The sequence below is a fragment of the Antedon mediterranea genome, chromosome 7 (assembly GCF_964355755.1).
Source record: "Antedon mediterranea chromosome 7, ecAntMedi1.1, whole genome shotgun sequence".
Classification (NCBI taxonomy): Eukaryota; Metazoa; Echinodermata; class Crinoidea; order Comatulida; family Antedonidae; genus Antedon; species Antedon mediterranea.
In genome coordinates this window covers 22,112,789-22,132,662 of record NC_092676.1, presented here as the reverse complement: position 1 = coordinate 22,132,662, position 19,874 = coordinate 22,112,789, and the positions used below count along the sequence as shown (strand labels likewise).

General features: G+C 26.7%; 3 long non-coding RNA genes across 3 annotated transcripts; all 3 read right to left on the bottom strand.

Annotated features, from left to right (window-relative positions):
* Positions 1-2,829: 2,829 nt before the first annotated feature.
* On the bottom strand, positions 2,830-4,355 carry LOC140055191 (uncharacterized). The gene is made up of 3 exons (XR_011846640.1): positions 4,290-4,355; positions 3,455-3,526; positions 2,830-2,897 (listed from the first exon to the last, which is right to left on the bottom strand). It is a non-coding gene; the product is annotated as an uncharacterized lncRNA (long non-coding RNA).
* Positions 4,356-5,695: 1,340 nt separating this feature from the next.
* On the bottom strand, positions 5,696-7,800 carry LOC140055163 (uncharacterized). Its single transcript, XR_011846635.1, has 3 exons — positions 7,729-7,800; positions 6,341-6,412; positions 5,696-5,767 (listed from the first exon to the last, which is right to left on the bottom strand). It is a non-coding gene; the product is annotated as an uncharacterized lncRNA (long non-coding RNA).
* A 527-nt stretch (positions 7,801-8,327) lies between these two features.
* On the bottom strand, positions 8,328-11,894 carry LOC140054481 (uncharacterized). The gene is made up of 3 exons (XR_011846524.1): positions 11,554-11,894; positions 10,880-11,018; positions 8,328-9,327 (listed from the first exon to the last, which is right to left on the bottom strand). It is a non-coding gene; the product is annotated as an uncharacterized lncRNA (long non-coding RNA).
* Between the last annotated feature and the right edge of the window lie 7,980 nt (positions 11,895-19,874).

The following is a 19,874-nucleotide window of genomic DNA, read 5'->3' as shown; positions in this document are numbered from 1 at the left end:
ACTACAACAATATTAATTAATAGATTGCAAGTAAACTAGAATCACATGGTAAAATAATACAGTCATTAAATTTTCATTCTCATACAAAATCACTAAACAATAATTAAGAGATTGCATGCATGAACAAGATAATAGTTTAAAATATTATTTAATATTACTAATAATAAATACTATTTAAAAAAAATAAGATTCCTTATAATTAATCTGAAAAACAAATATTAAAATTCATTCATGCTAGATGAATTTATTCTTGTTTTTAAAAATCTATTTTTTATCCTATGGAAATATCAATTAATGAATTAACACAATAATATTATTGTAATATTATAACATTTTTAATACTTGTATCTGACAAAATGAAAAGCCTAATTTATTTATGCTGGATGAATTCACACTGGTTTGAAAGTTCTAATTTTAACCTTTTGAAATATTAATTTATATTAATGTAATATAAAAGTAAATTAAGATAAAATTGTAAATATACATAAACAAAGAAATACACTTACAGCCATTTCAATGCTGTCAAACCAGCAAATGCATTGGCTGGCAATGTACTTATTTGATTATCATACAAGTACCTTTAATAGAAAAAGAATGCACAGAGTAAGCACATGGAGTAATTACAATATCAATTATTTGTGTCTTTCTGTTTCCTCAAATGTTTAAATTATTTACATTAGTAATACTACATTATACTTTATACTGTATGGGTATAACTATTGAACTTAAAATGATGTCAATATATACTGAATGGTAAATCAAGATAATTTAAACATTCTAACTTTCATACACAGACAACAATTAATTAATAGATTGCAAGTATAACATAGATAAAAACTCTTACACTTGAATTTCATGGTAAAATAATACAATCTTTACATTTTCATTCTCATACAAAACTACTAAACAATAATTAAGTGATTTCAAGCATGGACAAGATAATAGTTTAAAATATAATTTAATATACTAATAATAAATACTATTTGAAAAAAAATAAGACTCCTTATAATTAACCTGAAAAAATAATATTAAAAATTCTGTTTTTAAAGTTCTATTTTTAACCTATAAAAATAATAATTGTTATTAATGTGTAATATAATTAGTAAATAAAGACAAACTTGTAAATATGTAAAAAAGCAATACACTTACAGTTCTTCCAATGTTGTCAAATTAGCAAATGTATTGGCTGGCAATGTAGTTATTTGATTTTCATACAAGTACCTCAAATAGAAAAAGAATGCACAGAATAAGCATGAAGTAATTACAATATCAATTGTTTGTGTCTCTCTGTTTCCTCAAATGTATAAATTATCTACATTAGTAACATTATAGTTATACTGCATGGGTTTAGTGTCAACTTTATTACTTGAATGATGTCAACATATATACTATGTTAAATTAAGATAATTTTAACATTTTATTTCTCATACAACATTGCTACAATTAATTAAGTAATTGAAAGTTTGAAAGAGATATTAGTTTCATAATTATTTAATATTATTAATACAAATTATTTAAAAAAATAAAACTCCTTAATTGTTAATATCGAAGTAATATCATAATTCAGTCATTTACTGGATTAATGTACACCTGTTTTTAAAGTCCTATTTTTTATTCTATGGAAATATGAATTAACACAATAACAATACTGTAATAATTTTCAATTGTTAATACTGTTTCTGACAAAAATGAATAGCGTAATTTATTAATGCTGGATGAATTCACACTGGTTTTAAAGTTCTAATTTTAACCTATTGCAATATTAATCAATATTCATTCATTCATTCATCTTTTATTCCGGAAAAAGAAGTAATTCTCCATAGCTCAATAACAAATTATATATAAACAACAACAATATATATATATAGATATATTTAAAAAAACCTACGCCACATAGTCACGTGATTAAAAACAATATCTTCATCCATCTACCATGTAGATTGGATGAAGGAAAAGCAAATTCATAAATACATTTTGTGACAATATACATAAACAAAGCAATACACTTACAGATATTTCAATGCTGTCAAACCAGCAAATGTATTGGCTGGCAATGTACTTATTTGATTACCATCCAAGTACCTCCAATAGAAAAAGAATGCACAGAGTAAGCACATGGAGTAAATACAATATCAATAATTTCTGTCTTTCTGTTTCCTCAATTGTTTAAATTATTTACATTAGTAATACTACATTATACTTTATACTGTATGGGTATAACTATTGAACTTAAAATGATGTCAATATACTGAATGGTAAATCAAGATAATTTAAACATTCTAACTTTCATACACAGACAACAATTAATTAATAGATTGCAAGTATAACATAGATAAAAACTCTTACACTTGAAAATCATAGTAGAATAATACAGTCATTAAATTTTCATTCTCATACAAAATTACTAAACAATAATTAAGAGATTTGTAAGAATGAACAAGATAATAGTTTAAAATATTATTTAATAGGCCTATTACTAATAATAAATACTATTAAAAAAAAATAAGATTTCTTATAATTAATCTGAAAAACAAATATTAAAATTCATTCATGCTAGATGAATTTACACTTGTTTTTAAAATTCTATTTTTTATCCTATGGAAATATCAATTAATGATTTAACATAATAATATTCCTGTAATATATTAAAATTGTTAATACTTGTATCCGACAAAATGAAAAGCGTAATTTATTTATGCTGGATGAATTCACACTGGTTTGAAAGTTCTAATTTTAACCTTTTAAAATATTAATTTATATTAATGTAATATAAAAGTAAATTAAGATAAAATTGTAAATATACATAAACAAAGCAATACACTTACAGCCATTTCAATGCTGTCAAACCAGCAAATGCATTGGCTGGCAATGTACTTATTTGATTATCATACAAGTACCTTTAATAGAAAAAGAATGCACAGAGTAAGCACACGGAGTAATTACAATATCAATTATTTGTGTCTCTCTGTTTCCTCAATTGTTTAAATTATTTACATTAGTAATACTACATTATACTTTATACTGTATGGGTATAACTATTGAACTTAAAATGATGTCAATATATACTGAATGGTAAATCAAGATAATTTAAACATTCTAACTTTCATACACAGACAACAATTAATTAATAGATTGCAAGTATAAAATAGATAAAAACTCTTACACTTGAAAATCATAGTAAAATAATACAATCTTTACATTTTCATTCTCATACAAAATTACTAAACAATAATTCAGTGATTGCATGCATGAACAAGATAATAGTTTAAAATATAATTTAATATACTAATAATAAATACTATTTGAAAAAAAATAAGATTCCTTATAATTAACCTGAAAAAATTATATTAAAATTCTGTTTTTAAAGTTCTATTTTTAACCTATAAAAATAATAATTGTTATTATTGTGTAAATAAGACAAACTTGTAAATATGTAAAAAAGCAATACACTTACAGTTCTTCCAATGCTGTCAAATTAGCAAATGTATTGGCTGGCAATGTACTTATTTGATTATCAGACAAGTACCTCAAATAGAAAAAGAATGCACAGCATAAGCATGGAGTAATTACAATATCAATTATTTGTGTCTCTCTGTTTCGTCAAATGTATAAATTATCTACATTAGTAACATTATAGTTATACTGCATGGGGTTTAGTATCAACTCTTGTACTTAAATGATAGATAATTTGAACATTCTAAGTTGCATACACATACTACAACAATATTAATTAATAGATTGCGAGTAAACTTGAATCACATGGTAAAATAATACAGTCATTATATTTTCATTCTCATACAAAATCACTAAACAATAATTAAGAGATTGCATGCATGAACAAGATAATAGTTTAAAATATTATTTAATATTACTAATAACAAAAATACTATTAAAAAAAAATAAGATTCCTTATAATTAATCTGAAAAAAAAAAAATAATATTAAAATTCATTCATGCTAGATGAATTTACACTTGTTTTTAAAATTCTATTTGTTATCCTATGGAAATATCAATTAATGAATTAACACAATAATATTCCTGTAATAATTTTAAATTGTTAGTAATTTTATCTGAAAAAATGAATAGCGTAATTTATTTATGCTGGATGAATTCACACTGGTTTGAAAGTTCTAATTTTAACCTTTTAAAATATTAATTAATATTCATTCATCTTTTATTTCGAAAAAAAAAAAGTAATTCTCCATAGCTCAATAACAAATTATACATAAACAACAACAATATATAAATACATTTTGTGACAATATACATAAACAAAGCAATACACTTACAGTCTTTTCAATGCTGTCAAACCAGCAAATGCATTGGCTGGCAATGTACTTATTTGATTATCAGACAAGGACCTCAAATAGAAAAAGAATGCACAGAATAAGCACATGGAGTAATTACAATATCAATAATTCTGTCTTTCTGTTTGAATCCTCAAATGTTTAAATTATTTACATTAGTAATACTACATTATACTTTATACTGTATGGGTATAACTATTGAACTTAAAATGATGTCAATATATACTGAATGGTAAATCAAGATAATTTAAACATTCTAACTTTCATACACAGACAACAATTAATTAATAGATTGCAAGTATAACATAGATAAAAACTCTTACACTTGAATTTCATGGTAAAATAATACAGGTTTTACATTTTCATTCTCATACAAAATTACTAAACAATAATTAAGTGATTGCAAGCATGGACAAGATAATAGTTTAAAATGTAATTTAATATACTAATAATAAATACTATTTGAGAAAAAATAAGACTCCTTATAATTAACCTGAAAAAATAATATTAAAATTCTGTTTTTAAAGTTCTATTTTTAACCTATAAAAATAATAATTGTTATTAATGTGTAATATAATTAGTAAATAAAGACAAACTTGTAAATATGTAAAAAAGCAATACACTTACAGTTCTTCCAATGCTGTCAAATTAGCAAATGCATTGGCTGACAATGTACTTATTTGATTATCAGACAAGTACCTCAAATAGAAAAAGAATGCACAGAATAAGCATGGAGTAATTACAATATCAATTATTTGTGTCTCTCTGTTTCCTCAAATGTATAAATTATCTACATTAGTAACATTATAGTTATACTGCATGGGTTTAGTATCAACTCTATTACTTGAATGATGTCAACATAATTATATACTATGTTAAATTAAGATAATTTTAACATTTTATTTCTCATACAAAATTGCTACAATTAATTAAGTAATTGAAAGTTTGAAAGAGATATTAGTTTCACAATTATTTAATATTATTAATACAAATTATTAAAAAAAAATAAAACTCCTTAATTGTTAATATCGAAGTAATATCATAATTCAGTCATTTACTGGATTAATTTACACCTGTTTTTAGAGTCCTATTTTTTATCCTATAGAAATATGAATTAACACAATAATAATACTGTAATAATTTTCAATTGTTAATACTGTTTCTGACAAAAATGAATAGCGTAATTATTTATGCTGGATGAATTCAGACTGGTTTTAACGTTCTAATTTTAACCTATTGAAATATTAATTAATATTCATTCATTCATTCATCTTTTATTTCCGAAAAAAAAAGTAATTCTCCATAGCTCAATAACAAATTATACATAAACAACAACAATATATAAATACATTTTGTGACAATATACATAAACAAAGCAATACACTTACAGTCTTTTCAATGCTGTCAAACCAGCAAATGCATTGGCTGGCAATGTACTTATTTGATTATAAAACAAGTACCTCAAATAGAAAAAGAATGCACAGAATAAGCACACGGAGTAATTACAATATAAATTATTTTGTCTTTCTGTTTGAATCCTCAAATGTTTAAATTATTTACATTAGTAATACTACATTATACTTTATACTGTATGGGTATAACTATTGAACTTAAAATGATGTCAATATATACTGAATGGTAAATCAAGATAATTTAAACATTCTAACTTTCATACACAGACAACAATTAATTAATAGATTGCAAGTATAACATAGATAATAACTCTTAAACTTGAATTTCATGGTAAAATAATACAGGTTTTACATTTTCATTCTCATACAAAATTACTAAACAATAATTCAGTGATTGCAAGCATGGACAAGATAATAGTTTAAAATATAATTTAATATACTAATAATAAATACTATTTGAGAAAAAATAAGACTCCTTATAATTAACCTGAAAAAATAATATTAAAATTCTGTTTTTAAAGTTCTATTTTTAACCTATAAAAATAATAATTGTTATTAATGTGTAATATAATTAGTAAATAAAGACAAACTTGTAAATATGTAAAAAAGCAATACACTTACAGTTCTTCCAATGCTGTCAAACCAACAAATGCATTGGCTGACAATGTACTTATTTGATTATCATACAAGTACCTCAAATAGAAAAAGAATGCACAGAATAAGCATGGAGTAATTACAATATCAATTATTTGTGTCTCTCTGTTTCCTCAAATGTATAAATTATCTACATTAGTAACATTATAGTTATACTGCATGGGTTTAGTATCAACTCTATTACTTGAATGATGTCAACATAATTATATACTATGTTAAAGATGTATTGTCCCTTGAAACACAAAAAATGAAGGTCAAAATATTCTAAATCTAAATTGGCCATATCAAAATAATATTAAAGTTGTTCACTTTAAGTCGAAAATTCGAGCCAAAAGCAACAATTTTACATAATTAACAGGTAAATTAGTTTGATTACATTTCGTCTGGAAAATCGTCGCGAGCGAAAGTAAACAAAGATTTCAATCTACGAGTATGCATTATGCATATGCTAATTAGGATTGTTTACAACTCGTCACTGTTGAGAAGGTATTTTCACACAGATCGTGAGGAAGTTTTATGATTATGCATATACAGAGTAGCCAAACAAGCACGTTTCATTATGGGATATGTTTTGATCGAAAACTTTGAATGGAAGTCAAAGTTATTTTTTTAACAAAAAAACGTCTGTATTTCAGTTAAATGATTTTTTTTTCAACAAATTTTTGGTAATAGTTAATAACTATTATGATAGTTCAAAATGACCCACTTTTTTTTCGAAATGTGTTATTTTTTATTTTTTTGTAATTAGTCAAAGGGACAATACATCTTTAAATTAAGATAATTTTAACATTTTATTTCTCATACAAAATTGCTACAATTAATTAAGTAATGGAAAGTTTGAAAGAGATATTAGTTTCACAATTATTTAATATTATTAATACAAATTATTAAAAAAAATAAAACTCCTTAATTGTTAATATCGAAGTAATATCATAATTCAGTCATTTACTGGATTAATTTACACCTGTTTTTAAATATGAATTAACACAATAATAATACTGTAATAATTTTCAATTGTTAATACTGTTTCTGACAAAAGTGAATAGCGTAATTTATTTATGCTGGATGAATTCAGACTGGTTTTAACGTTCTAATTTTAACCTATTGAAATATTAATCAATATTCATTCATTCATTCATCTTTTATTTCGAAAAAAAAAGTAATTCTCCATAGCTCAATAACAAATTATATATAAACAACAACAATATATAATATATAGAAAAAAAAACCTAAGCCACATAGTCACGTGGTTAAAAACAATATCTTCATCCATCTACCATGTAGCTTGGATGAAGGAAAAGCAAATTCATAAATACATTTTGTGACAATATACATAAACAAAGCAATACACTTACAATCTTTTCAATGCTGTCAAACCAGCAAATGCATTGGCTGGCAATGTACTTATTTGATTATCAGACAAGTACCTCAAATAGAAAAAGAATGCACAGAATAAGCACACGGAGTAATTACAATATCAATAATTCTGTCTTTCTGTTTGAATCCTCAAATGTTTAAATTATTTACATTAGTAATACTACATTATACTTTATACTGTATGGGTATAACTATTGAACTTAAAATGATGTCAATATATACTGAATGGTAAATCAAGATAATTTAAACATTCTAACTTTCATAAACAGACAACAATTAATTAATAGATTGCAAGTATAACATAGATAAAAACTCTTACACTTGAATTTCATGGTAAAATAATACACCCAGTGGGCAAAAATTGGTTGAATTAACGTTAATTCAACGTTATCTGCAAACGTTGAAATAACGTTGAAAAAGTGGTTGAAAATGAAAGTTTGCCTCAACGTAAATGTCAACGTTGAATCAACATAGAAATTATCAACGTTGAAACAACGTTATAATAAGTAACGTTGAAATAACGTTGAAAAAATGGTTGAAAATGAAAGTTTGCCTCAACGTAAATGTCAACGTTGAATCAACATAGAAACTATCAACGTTGAAACAACGTTAAAATAAGTAACGTTGAAATAACGTTGAAAAAATGGTTGAAAATGAAAGTTTGCCTCAACTTAAATGTCAACGTTGAATCAACATAGAAATTATCAACGTTGAAACAACGTTAAAATAGGTAACGTTGAAATAACGTTGAAAAAATGGTTGAAAATGAAAGTTTGCCTCAACGTAAATGTCAACGTTGAATCAACATAGAAATTATCAACGTTGAAACAACGTTAAAATAGGTAACGTTAAAATAACGTTGAAAATGAAAGTTTGCCTCAACAAAAATGTCAACGTTGATTCAACATAGATTATCAACGTTGAAACAACGTAAAAATGTCTACGTTGAAATTATCAATGTTGATTCAATGTTGACATTATTAACGTTGAAACAACGTAATAATTAAGTTGAAATGAAAATTTGCATCAACGTAAATTTAAACATAGATTTAACGTTGAAATTTGATTTGTTGAATTACTATATCCAATTTGAATCAACGGTTTTAAAGTAGTTAGTAGTAAAGTTACTGTTACATCGCAGAATCCATCAATAGAGACATTTTATAAATACTGTATATCTTACTAATCTTTAATTTCTATAAAAACATAAAATAACATTTAATCAGGTGTTATCAAATCATCAGGCAAAATCCAAGCAACAATCAAATAATGTACATCCTCACTGACAGTTCTCAGGTACCAATGTTAAGTATAAAAAATATACTAATAACCAGTTTGTAATATGTTTGCCAACTAACATGATTGAATAACTATAAATATTGGCTGATTACAGTAAAACACAATAAATACAACACACGTCACAGGTGCCTTGTGCTAATGTTGCAGAAGTCCAAATGATGGTAATAACACAATACTGTAATTGCATTGTTCCGATTAGTCAATAAACAGTTGCCTCGATTCCTGTGTTGACATTGTCCTATGCTTTCCAAAAGTGTGGCAATATTATTTTTCCAAACCTGAAACAAATTCAATCACGTTACTGTAGTTTTAAACAAAAATAATACAGTAAAAAATTAATTGTTGAAAGATTTATTGTCCCCAAAAAACATGAACAATGAAGATTAATACAATCATACTTTGAATACCTTGCCATTTTGCAATTTTAACAATTTAGATATTCACTTGCCGTAGAAAATAAACAAAAACAATAAAGATTTCACTTAACAAAAATACAAAATAAACAGTACATTTAACCAAAAACCAATTGTTTGTTTAAATTGTCCCCCTTTTAAGGTACAAATGCATTTTTTAAAATCTAATTTTTGGTCAAAGTGAACAACTCTATAGTGACGGCATATTCAACAAAACATTTAAAAAAAAATTGTTCAGTTCAATTATATCTTTAACACATTGTTCAAAAATCATACTGTACATAAACAAAAATTCAATTCAGAACATCATTTCACACTTACTTGTAAACTATGCAATCAATTCAATTTATGTAAATAATATTGCAACACTGTATTAATATTTACGCCGTGGTTAGGATTCCGGCAACGAAACTCAACTGCCCAGCGTTAGGGAATCCGACACGCTATTTCGCATGCCCAGAGCGAGGTATTCGGCGACTCTATTTTTGTCTACAACAGACCAAAGCGTGGTTCCCACTAGCGACGCAACACAAGGACGTAACGCAACGCAAGTAAATTGACCAATCACAAGCGATGGCTTATTCGCTTGTGATTGCTAACTGTCTATAACTTCGCTTGTCATTGGTTAAAACGCTTGCGTTGCGTTTACGTCCTTGCGTTACGTTCTAGTGGGAACCAAGCTTTACAGCGATGGATCATTTTAATAGCTGCGCCACGGCGAACTAGCCGGCCTACATGCCTACTAATACTAGTAGGCCTACCAGCTAGATGTGACCATTGGGCCTATTTATTTCGTAATTAAATTTGCTTCATTCATATATAAACTTTATATATTTATGAATTATAATTGCATGACTAGTTTTAATTTTTATGATTTTTCAAGTACAAAATAAAAGATTTCATTTAACGCATTTATACTGTACATAACATCATGCAATCGTATACAAGTTGATTTGTTGACAGCAGCCGCCGTGCGGATGTGAAAAAATAAAACAGACCTATTCGGGAGAAGTCGGTGTCGCAACGCTACGCTATTCATTTTCGTACATTTCTTGAAATATGCAAGCTGATTCTTATCAATATCATAATAATTATTTTAACGCGTGGCATAATTATTAATTCATGTATGGCCTAGGCCAAGTTTCATCCATCGCTCTCTCCCCCGCGCGACGACTAACTAGGCCACAGCAAAGATATCTTTGGCTACACAGTACATCCCTAGTTAACACTCCGACTCTCGGGTAATGTGGTGCGCGGTCTGTGGCACTAGTGCAAGCTATAATTACTTCGCTCTGGGCATGCGCAATAGCGTGTCGGATTCCCTAACGATGGGAAGTTGAGTTGCGGTGCCGGAATCCTAACCACGGCGTAATATTTATTCAATTCAATATTAAAGTTAAGAACTATAAATACCAACCTTTTGTATATAAAAATATTGATCATCCATTAGATTTTTCTCGTTTGATTCACATAGAAAAGATTATAGGCCTACATGTACTTCATTATTTTGTACTCTAGCTAGGCATAGGCCTAAGGGCCTTAGCTAGGCCTACAATCTGAAATAAAGAAAGCGAGTAAGTTTAACAAATAGCCGTCCTAGGCTAGGCAAGCAACATGTGTTTGTATACTATTAACACTAATAATAGCATTAGCAGCTACTGTAGACAGCCTAGCAGAAAGCTAGCTAGGCTAGGCCAACTAATTAAATATTATAATGTTATATTTATGTATACTTTTGGATAAATAAAGAAAGTATTATTGAACTAAAAGGCCTAGCCTAGGCCTAATACATACCATTTTATAACCATAATAAGTACAGAACTGTAGTTATCCTTGGCAAGGCAAATGTTTGCACTTGACATGCATAATACTAAATGCTTCCACTAGGCCTAGTGAGTGAATTCAGTTCATCAGTTTGGCAGCCTGCCTAGCCTACTAGCCTAGCCTATATAGGCCTAGCCTACCAGGCTATAGCCTAGCTATGCATGTGTGGCCTAGACTAGAGGCTAGCTATTGTTTGATAAGGGTAAAATAGTCAAGCTCAAAGCTTATAAATTAGTAGATTACAAATAAAAAAGATTGTTTTCCTACCTCAAAACATACTTATTTGACAATTTCAATGATGAGCCTTTTTTTTCTACACACCACTACTACTGTAGGCCTAGCCTATGTCGAAGTAACTGAAATTACTGACACCAGTTTCAAAATTTTATCAAAACGAAACTAACCAATGACAAGCACGTATCTTATGAAATTTGATCTTGCATGAAAGGATCATTCAATTTTCAACAACTTCTTAGAACATTTTTGTATTATACAGAGACAATTTGCCAATCTAAAATTCCTAAATAACCAATAATCATTTGTTTTACAATAAAGGATGATAAAATAAACCGCCAACTGAAATCTAATGTTAATTTAACGTTGAAACATCAATGGCAATGCACTTAAACAATTATTTAATATTAAACGTTAAAAACATGTCATTTTAACCAAAGTATTAAATAGAATTTATCTTTAATTTAACGTTTAATTAACATTGAAAAAAAAATAATAATTGTTTGAAAAAACAACATAATTTCAAGAGTTTTTCAACGTTGAAAACATGTCATTTGAAAATGACAACTGGATTTCAACGTTAAAATAACGTTGGAATAACATTGAAAAACAAAAATAATAACTGTTTGAAAAAAATTACTAGTTAGAAATACAATGTTATTTCAACGTTGGATCAACATTGATAAATCAACGTAAATTACTAGTTAGAAAGACAATGTTATTTCAACGTTGGATCAACATTGATAAATTAACGTAAATTTCTAGTTAAAAATACAATGTTATTGCAACGTTGGATCAACATTGATAAATTAATGTAAATTTCTTGTTAAAAATACAATGTTATTTCAACGTTGGATCAACATTGATAAATTAACGTAAATTTCTAGATATAAAGACAATGTTATTTCAACGTTGTATCAACATTGATAAATCAACGTAAATTACTAGTTAGAAAGACAATGTTATTTCAACGTTGGATCAACATTAATAAATTAACGTAAATTTCTAGTTAAAAATACAATGTTATTTCAACGTTGGATCAACATTAATAAATTCACGTAAATTTCTAGTTAAAAATACAATGTTATTTCAACGTTGGATCAACATTGATAAATTAACGTAAATTATTAATTAAAAATACAATGTTATTTCAAGGTTGGATCAACATTGATAAATTAACGTAAATTACTAGTTAAAATACAATGTTATTTCAACGTTGGATCAACATTGATAAATTAACGTAAATTTCTAGTTAAAAATACTATGTGATTTTAACGTTGGATCAACATTGATAAATTAACGTAAATTACTAGTTAAAAATACAATGTTATTTCAACGTTGGATCAACATTGATAAATTAACGTAAATTTCTAGTTAAAAATACTATGTGATTTTAACGTTGGATCAACATTGATAAATTAACGTAAATTACTAGTTAGAAAGACAATGTTATTTCAACGTTGGATCAACAATGATAAATTAACTTAAATTACTAGTTAAAAAGACAATGTTATTTCAACGTTGGATCAACATTGATAAATTAACGTAAATTATTAATTAAAAATACAATGTTATTTCAAGGTTGGATCAACATTGATAAATTAACGTAAATTACTAGTTAAAATACAATGTTATTTCAACGTTGGATCAACATTGATAAATTAACGTAAATTTCTAGTTAAAAATACTATGTGATTTTAACGTTGGATCAACATTGATAAATTAACGTAAATTACTAGTTAAAAATACAATGTTATTTCAACGTTGGATCAACATTGATAAATTAACGTAAATTTCTAGTTAAAAATACTATGTGATTTTAACGTTGGATCAACATTGATAAATTAACGTAAATTACTAGTTAGAAAGACAATGTTATTTCAACGTTGGATCAACAATGATAAATTAACTTAAATTACTAGTTAAAAAGACAATGTTATTTCAACGTTGGATTAACATTCATAAAGTAACGTAAATTTCTAGTTAAAAATACAATGTTATTTCAACGTTGGATCAACATTAATAAATTAACGTAAATTTCTAGTTTAAAATACATTGTTATTTCAACGTTGGATCAACATTGATAAATTAACGTAAATTACTAGTTAAAAATACAATGTTATTTCAACGTTGGATCAACATTGATAAATTAACGTAAATTACTAGTTAAAAATACAATGTTATTTCAACTTTGGATCAACATTGATAAATTAACGTAAATTTCGAGTTAAAAATACAATGTGATTTTAACGTTGGATCAACATTGATAAATTAACGTAAATTTCTAGTTAAAAATACAATGTTATTTCAACGTTGGATCAACATTGACAAATTAACGTAAATTACTAGTTAGAAAGACAATGTTATTTCAACGTTAAATCAACATTGATAAATTAACGTAAATTACTAGTTAGAAGGACAATGTTATTTTAACGTTGGATCAACATTGATAAATTAACGTAAATTTCTAGTTAAAAATACAATGTTATTTCAACGTTGAATCAACATTTATAAATTAACGTAAAACATTTGTTTTAAAAACAATGTTATTTCAACGTTGGATCAACATTGATAAATTAACGTAAAACATTTGTTAGAAAGACAATGTTATTTCAACGTTAAACCAACATTTATTAATTAACATAAATTACTAGTTAAAAAGAAAATGTTATTTCAACGTTGATTCAATGTTTATTACTAAACGTAAAAAAAATAGTTAGGGAAAAAATGTTATTTCAACGTTGATTCAACATTTGAAAAACGCTGACAACATGATTTCAACAAATAAACTATATTTCAACGTTGATTCAACGTTGAAATTATGTTCTGTGCCCACTGGGCAGGTTTTACATTTTCATTCTCATACAAAATTACTAAGCAATAATTAAGTGTTTGCAAGCATGGACACGATAATAGTTTAAAATATAATTTAATATACTAATAATAAATACTATTTGAAAAAAAATAAGACTCCTTATAATTAACCTGAAAAAATAATATTAAAATTCTGTTTTTAAAGTTCTATTTTTAACCTATAAAAATAATAATTGTTATTAATTATTAATGTGTAATATAATTAGTAAATAAAGACAAACTTGTAAATATGTAAAAAAGCAATACACTTACAGAGTTTCCAATGCTGTCAAATTAGCAAATGTATTGGCTGGCAATGTACTTATTTGATTACCATACAAGGACCTCAAATAGAAAAAGAATGCACAGAATAAGCATGGAGTAATTACAATATCAATTGTGTCTCTCTGTTTCCTCAAATGTCAACATAATAATATACTATGTTAAATTAAGATAATTTTAACATTTTATTTCTCATACAAAATTGCTACAATTAATTAAGTAATGGAAAGTTTGAAAGAGATATTAGTTTCACAATTATTTAATATTATTAATATAAATTATTAAAAAAAATAAAACTCCTTAATTGTTAATATCGAAGTAATATCATAATTCAGTCATTTACTGGATTAATTTACACCTGTTTTTAAAGTCCTATTTTTTATCCTATAGAAATATGAATTAACACAATAATAATACTGTAATAATTTTCAATTGTTAATACTGTTTCTGACAAAAATGAATAACGTAATTTATTTATGCTGGATGAATTCACACGTAGTTTTAACTTTCTAATTTTAACCTATTGAAATATTAATTAATATTCATTCATTCATTCATCTTTTATTTCGGAAAAAAAAAGTAATTCTCCCTAACTCAATAACAAATTATATATAAACAACAACAATGTATAATATATAGATTATAATAAAAAAAAAACCTACGCCACATAGTCAGGTGGTTAAAAACAATATCTTCATCCATCTACCATGTAGATTGGATGAAGGAAAAGCAAATTCATAAATACATTTTGTGACAATATACATAAACAAAGCAATACACTTACAGATATTTCAATGCTGTCAAACCAGCAAATGCATTGGCTGGCAATGTACTTATTTGATTACCATTCAAGTGCCTCCAATAGAAAAAGAATGCACAGAATAAGCACACGGAGTAATTACAATATCAATAATTCTGTCTTTCTGTTTGAATCCTCAAATGTTTAAATTATTTACATTAGTAATACTACATTATACTTTATACTGTATGGGTATAACTATTGAACTTAAAATGATGTCAATATATACTGAATGGTAAATTAAGATAATTTAAACATTCTAACTTTCATACACAGACAACAATTAATTAATAGATTGCAAGTATAACATAGATAAAAACTCTTACACTTGAATTTAATGATAAAATAATACAATCTTTACATTTTCATTCTCATACAAAATTACTAAACAATAATTCAGTGATTGCAAGCATGGACAAGATAATAATTTAAAATATAATTTAATATACTAATAATAAATACTATTTGAGAAAAAATAAGACTCCTTATAATTAACCTGAAAAAATTATATTAAAATTCTGTTTTTAAAGTTCTATTTTTAACCTATAAAAATAATAATTGTTATTAATGTGTAATATAATTAGTAAATAAAGACAAACTTGTAAATATGTAAAAAAGCAATACACTTACAGTTCTTCCAATGCTGTCAAACCAACAAATGCATTGGCTGACAATGTACTTATTTGATTATAAGACAAGTACCTCAAATAGAAAAAGAATGCACAGAATAAGCATGGAGTAATTACAATATCAATTATTTGTGTCTCTCTGTTTCCTCAAATGTATAAATTATCTACATTAGTAACATTATAGTTATACTGCATGGGTTTAGTATCAACTCTATTTCTTGAATGATGTCAACATAATTATATACTATGTTAAATTAAGATAATTTTAACATTTTATTTCTTATACAAAATTGCTACAATTAATTAAGTAATTGAAAGTTTGAAAGAGATATTAGTTTCACAATTATTTAATATTATTAATACAAATTATTAAAAAAAATAAAACTCCTTAATTGTTAATATCGAAGTAATATCATAATTCAGTAATTTACTGGATTAATTTACACCTGTTTTTAAAGTCCTATTTTTTATCCTATGGAAATATGAATTAACACAATAATAATACTGTAATAATTTTCAATTGTTAATACTGTTTCTGACAAAAATGAATAACGTAATTTATTTATGCTGGATGAATTCACACTGGTTTTAACGTTCTAATTTTAACCTATTGACATATTAAGAGCCATTGTCTGTAAGAATCAAAGAAGAAATATCAAAAAGAGTGGCAGACTCAAAAAAATGGATTTCTTTCAAATTTTGCACATGGCTATATATGTGTTGAGAGAAATCAAATATGAAGTATTTTTTATTTCACACGTATATTTCCATGGCAACGGCCAAATTTGTGTTTTTGACAAATTTTGTCCTTTTTTAAGGTTTTTTAAAATGGATATTGGTACTACTTTGATGAACGATATTTTTGTTTTGTTCATTTAATTATAAAAAAATAATTAGTGTATGCATAATAACAATGCATTGTGTACCTGTTTCAAATTTTTTAATTTTTTTTTACTTCATACTTTGGGAGATACCATTTATTTAAAAAGGGGTGTTTTTCACTTTTTTTAAATTGTTCAATGCAACTAAACTTTACTTCACCATAATGCCCAAAGTGGTGTTTTTTTTTAGCTGATTTATTACAAATAGGTAGTTCTAATGTTTAATAATTGATTTCTAAAATAAAATACTGGGGTAAATTTAAAATCTACAAGCAGTGTTGCGAGAAACATAGGCATTTTTATAACAAAAAAACATGGTATATTAGTAAAAACATTTTATTTTCTTTGATTATTTGATTTGAAACTCATTGGTCAGAAAAATTCTTAATGTTTTATATAGTTCTAGTTGTGTTGTGAGAAAAAAAATTAATTTTTAATTATAGATTCTGTAATTCCCAGTTTTAATGTCATTTTATAGGTTATATCCTCTGGAAATTTGAATAAATTATCAGATCGTTGTGAATTTTAATCTTTGCAACAGATTACTCCTCTCTTATTTTGAAGCTCCTCTTTCATTTGTTTACTTCTTTTATTTGCTAACCTAAGCAGATCCCACATGCCCATCCACCACCACTTTCGACTACCACCCCTCCCCCCCTACCCCGACTATAACCACAAAAAGATAAACTGCAACACTTTGGTCGATCATCCACTATAGAGTGTTAAATGCATGCATTCAAGCACCACCCACACTGCCGCTACTATCGCCCCAATGAATAGACGGATTCAAACTCCTCAATCCCACCCCCTCCCCCTTTCTCCAAGCCCCCACCCACCCCAAGTTAAAAATTGCAATGCAAAAGATAGGACATAAAGTTAAGTTTTTAGACCCTCGCCTTCAACCCCCTAACTATTTAAAAGTCCTGGATCTACCACTTTCCCCTCCCCAAAATAGAACCAATCAAAAGTCAATGATATACTCAGGTATGTTAATGCTACATAACAAATATTGAAGCCCTGATTTGAAATTTCATTTCATTTAAGGTCAGCATGTAAAATATCACACTTTATTATTACATATTGGTTTTAAATTCTATATTTTTTTTACTGTGATGGTTGGATTCAGTATTAATTATTAATTAATAATTATCTGATAATTATTTAATTTCCCTTAGTTATGGATAGCAACAGTTACTATGGTAACTAAAAATGAGATATTCTTTAGATTTTGCATATTTATCTCATACAATTTTAAATTTGTAGAGTATTAGCAGGCATGCCTTATTTGCATTTTCAAATTACCATTTCACAAGGTCATATTCGTAAGCACTTTCTTCTGTGATTATTTTTATTCATGAAACCCCATATTTTATTTACAGCGGCCACCTCCCTCAACGGACGCATTTTGAAAAGCCTGTTTGTTCTTCCTATCTAATTAGTGCATTTGGTGCTTACCGTAAGTAGCTGCGGGCACCTTTTTATACTAAAAATGAGATTTTTTGTAAGCGGCCAATCGAAAAATGTGATACTTATTGCATGGACCTATGAATTAGAGGTGCATGTTTATTGTATTTCTTTATATATTAGCTTTATTTTGAAGAGGTTTTAAAAACATTACTGTGAAGAGATGAGAAAACTACACAGATTTTGACCGACCATTTTTGATATGATAAAAGTTTTTAAAATTTGTTTGAAAATGCTAAAAAATACTAAACCACCTGATTATAAATAATAATAGGCCTACAATTAGCTGGAAAATTGATCGTTAAGAATATCGTATATAGCCATAATAAGTGATTTTGGCCCTTTATCGGCAGAACCTCCCGTAAGGGGTCACCGCCCGTAAGCGGCCACTTTTCCAGGTCCCGAGGGTGGCCACTTACGGGAGGTTCAACTGTATTTAAACAAGAAATATTTCTTACAAAAAACGCCGCGTAACTTTTTGACTGGACAGTTGTAAGAACAGTCTTCATTAATCTAATATAATAGGTCGGTCAATCAAAACGCAAGTGAACAATTGGGACTTTACTTGTGATTTATGTCATTGGCCTGTCAGCACAGTCGTTTCTTTCTAGAATTAAACGCACAAACTTGTATTGGGAATAATGTATGTGGTTATTACTATCGCATTTAGGTATTGATAATAATAATAATATGGCTTTTGAATATATAATTACTGTCTGTAGAATAACATTTATTTTATATGGGTTGTATTATTGCTAAGCTATCACCAAATCGCGTTATAACATTATTTCTCAGGGTTTTTTGCCCCATTGTACCAAACGCGTATCGGTATTATAGTTTTTAATGAATCATTACATTAATAAAAATACTCAATTAAATCAATCGCGTCAGTCCAATTCCGACTTATGTTTCGATCACATAGTTCTGTGTCTACACTGTCCCAACTAGTTTAACAAAAAAAGTATGATGTGCCCAAATATGGTAGTGATATGCCCGATTATCGTAGTGATATGACATCGTCATGTCTATATAATATGGGCACATCATATTTAGTTTGATAGTATAATAGACAGAGCTTAAGGATTATATTTAAAAAATGTTTTCTTACATTTTGAACGGAAGTATTTATTTGTTTATAAGCCCAATTTTCCAGTCTTAATTTTACATTTTGAAAAAAAGTATTTATTTGTTTATAAGCCCAATTTTCCAGTTTTAATTTTACATTTTGAAAAAAAAGTATTTTATTTGTTGATAAGCCCAATTGTGCAGTCTTATTTTACATTTTGAACGAAAGTATTTATTTGTTGATAAGCCCAATTTGGCAGTCTTATTTTACATTTTAAACGAAAGTATTTATTTGTTGATAAGCCGAATTTTCCAGTTTAATAATAATGACCCCTTCCACAGTGCGTATACCATATACATTTTACATGATATTGACCGTGG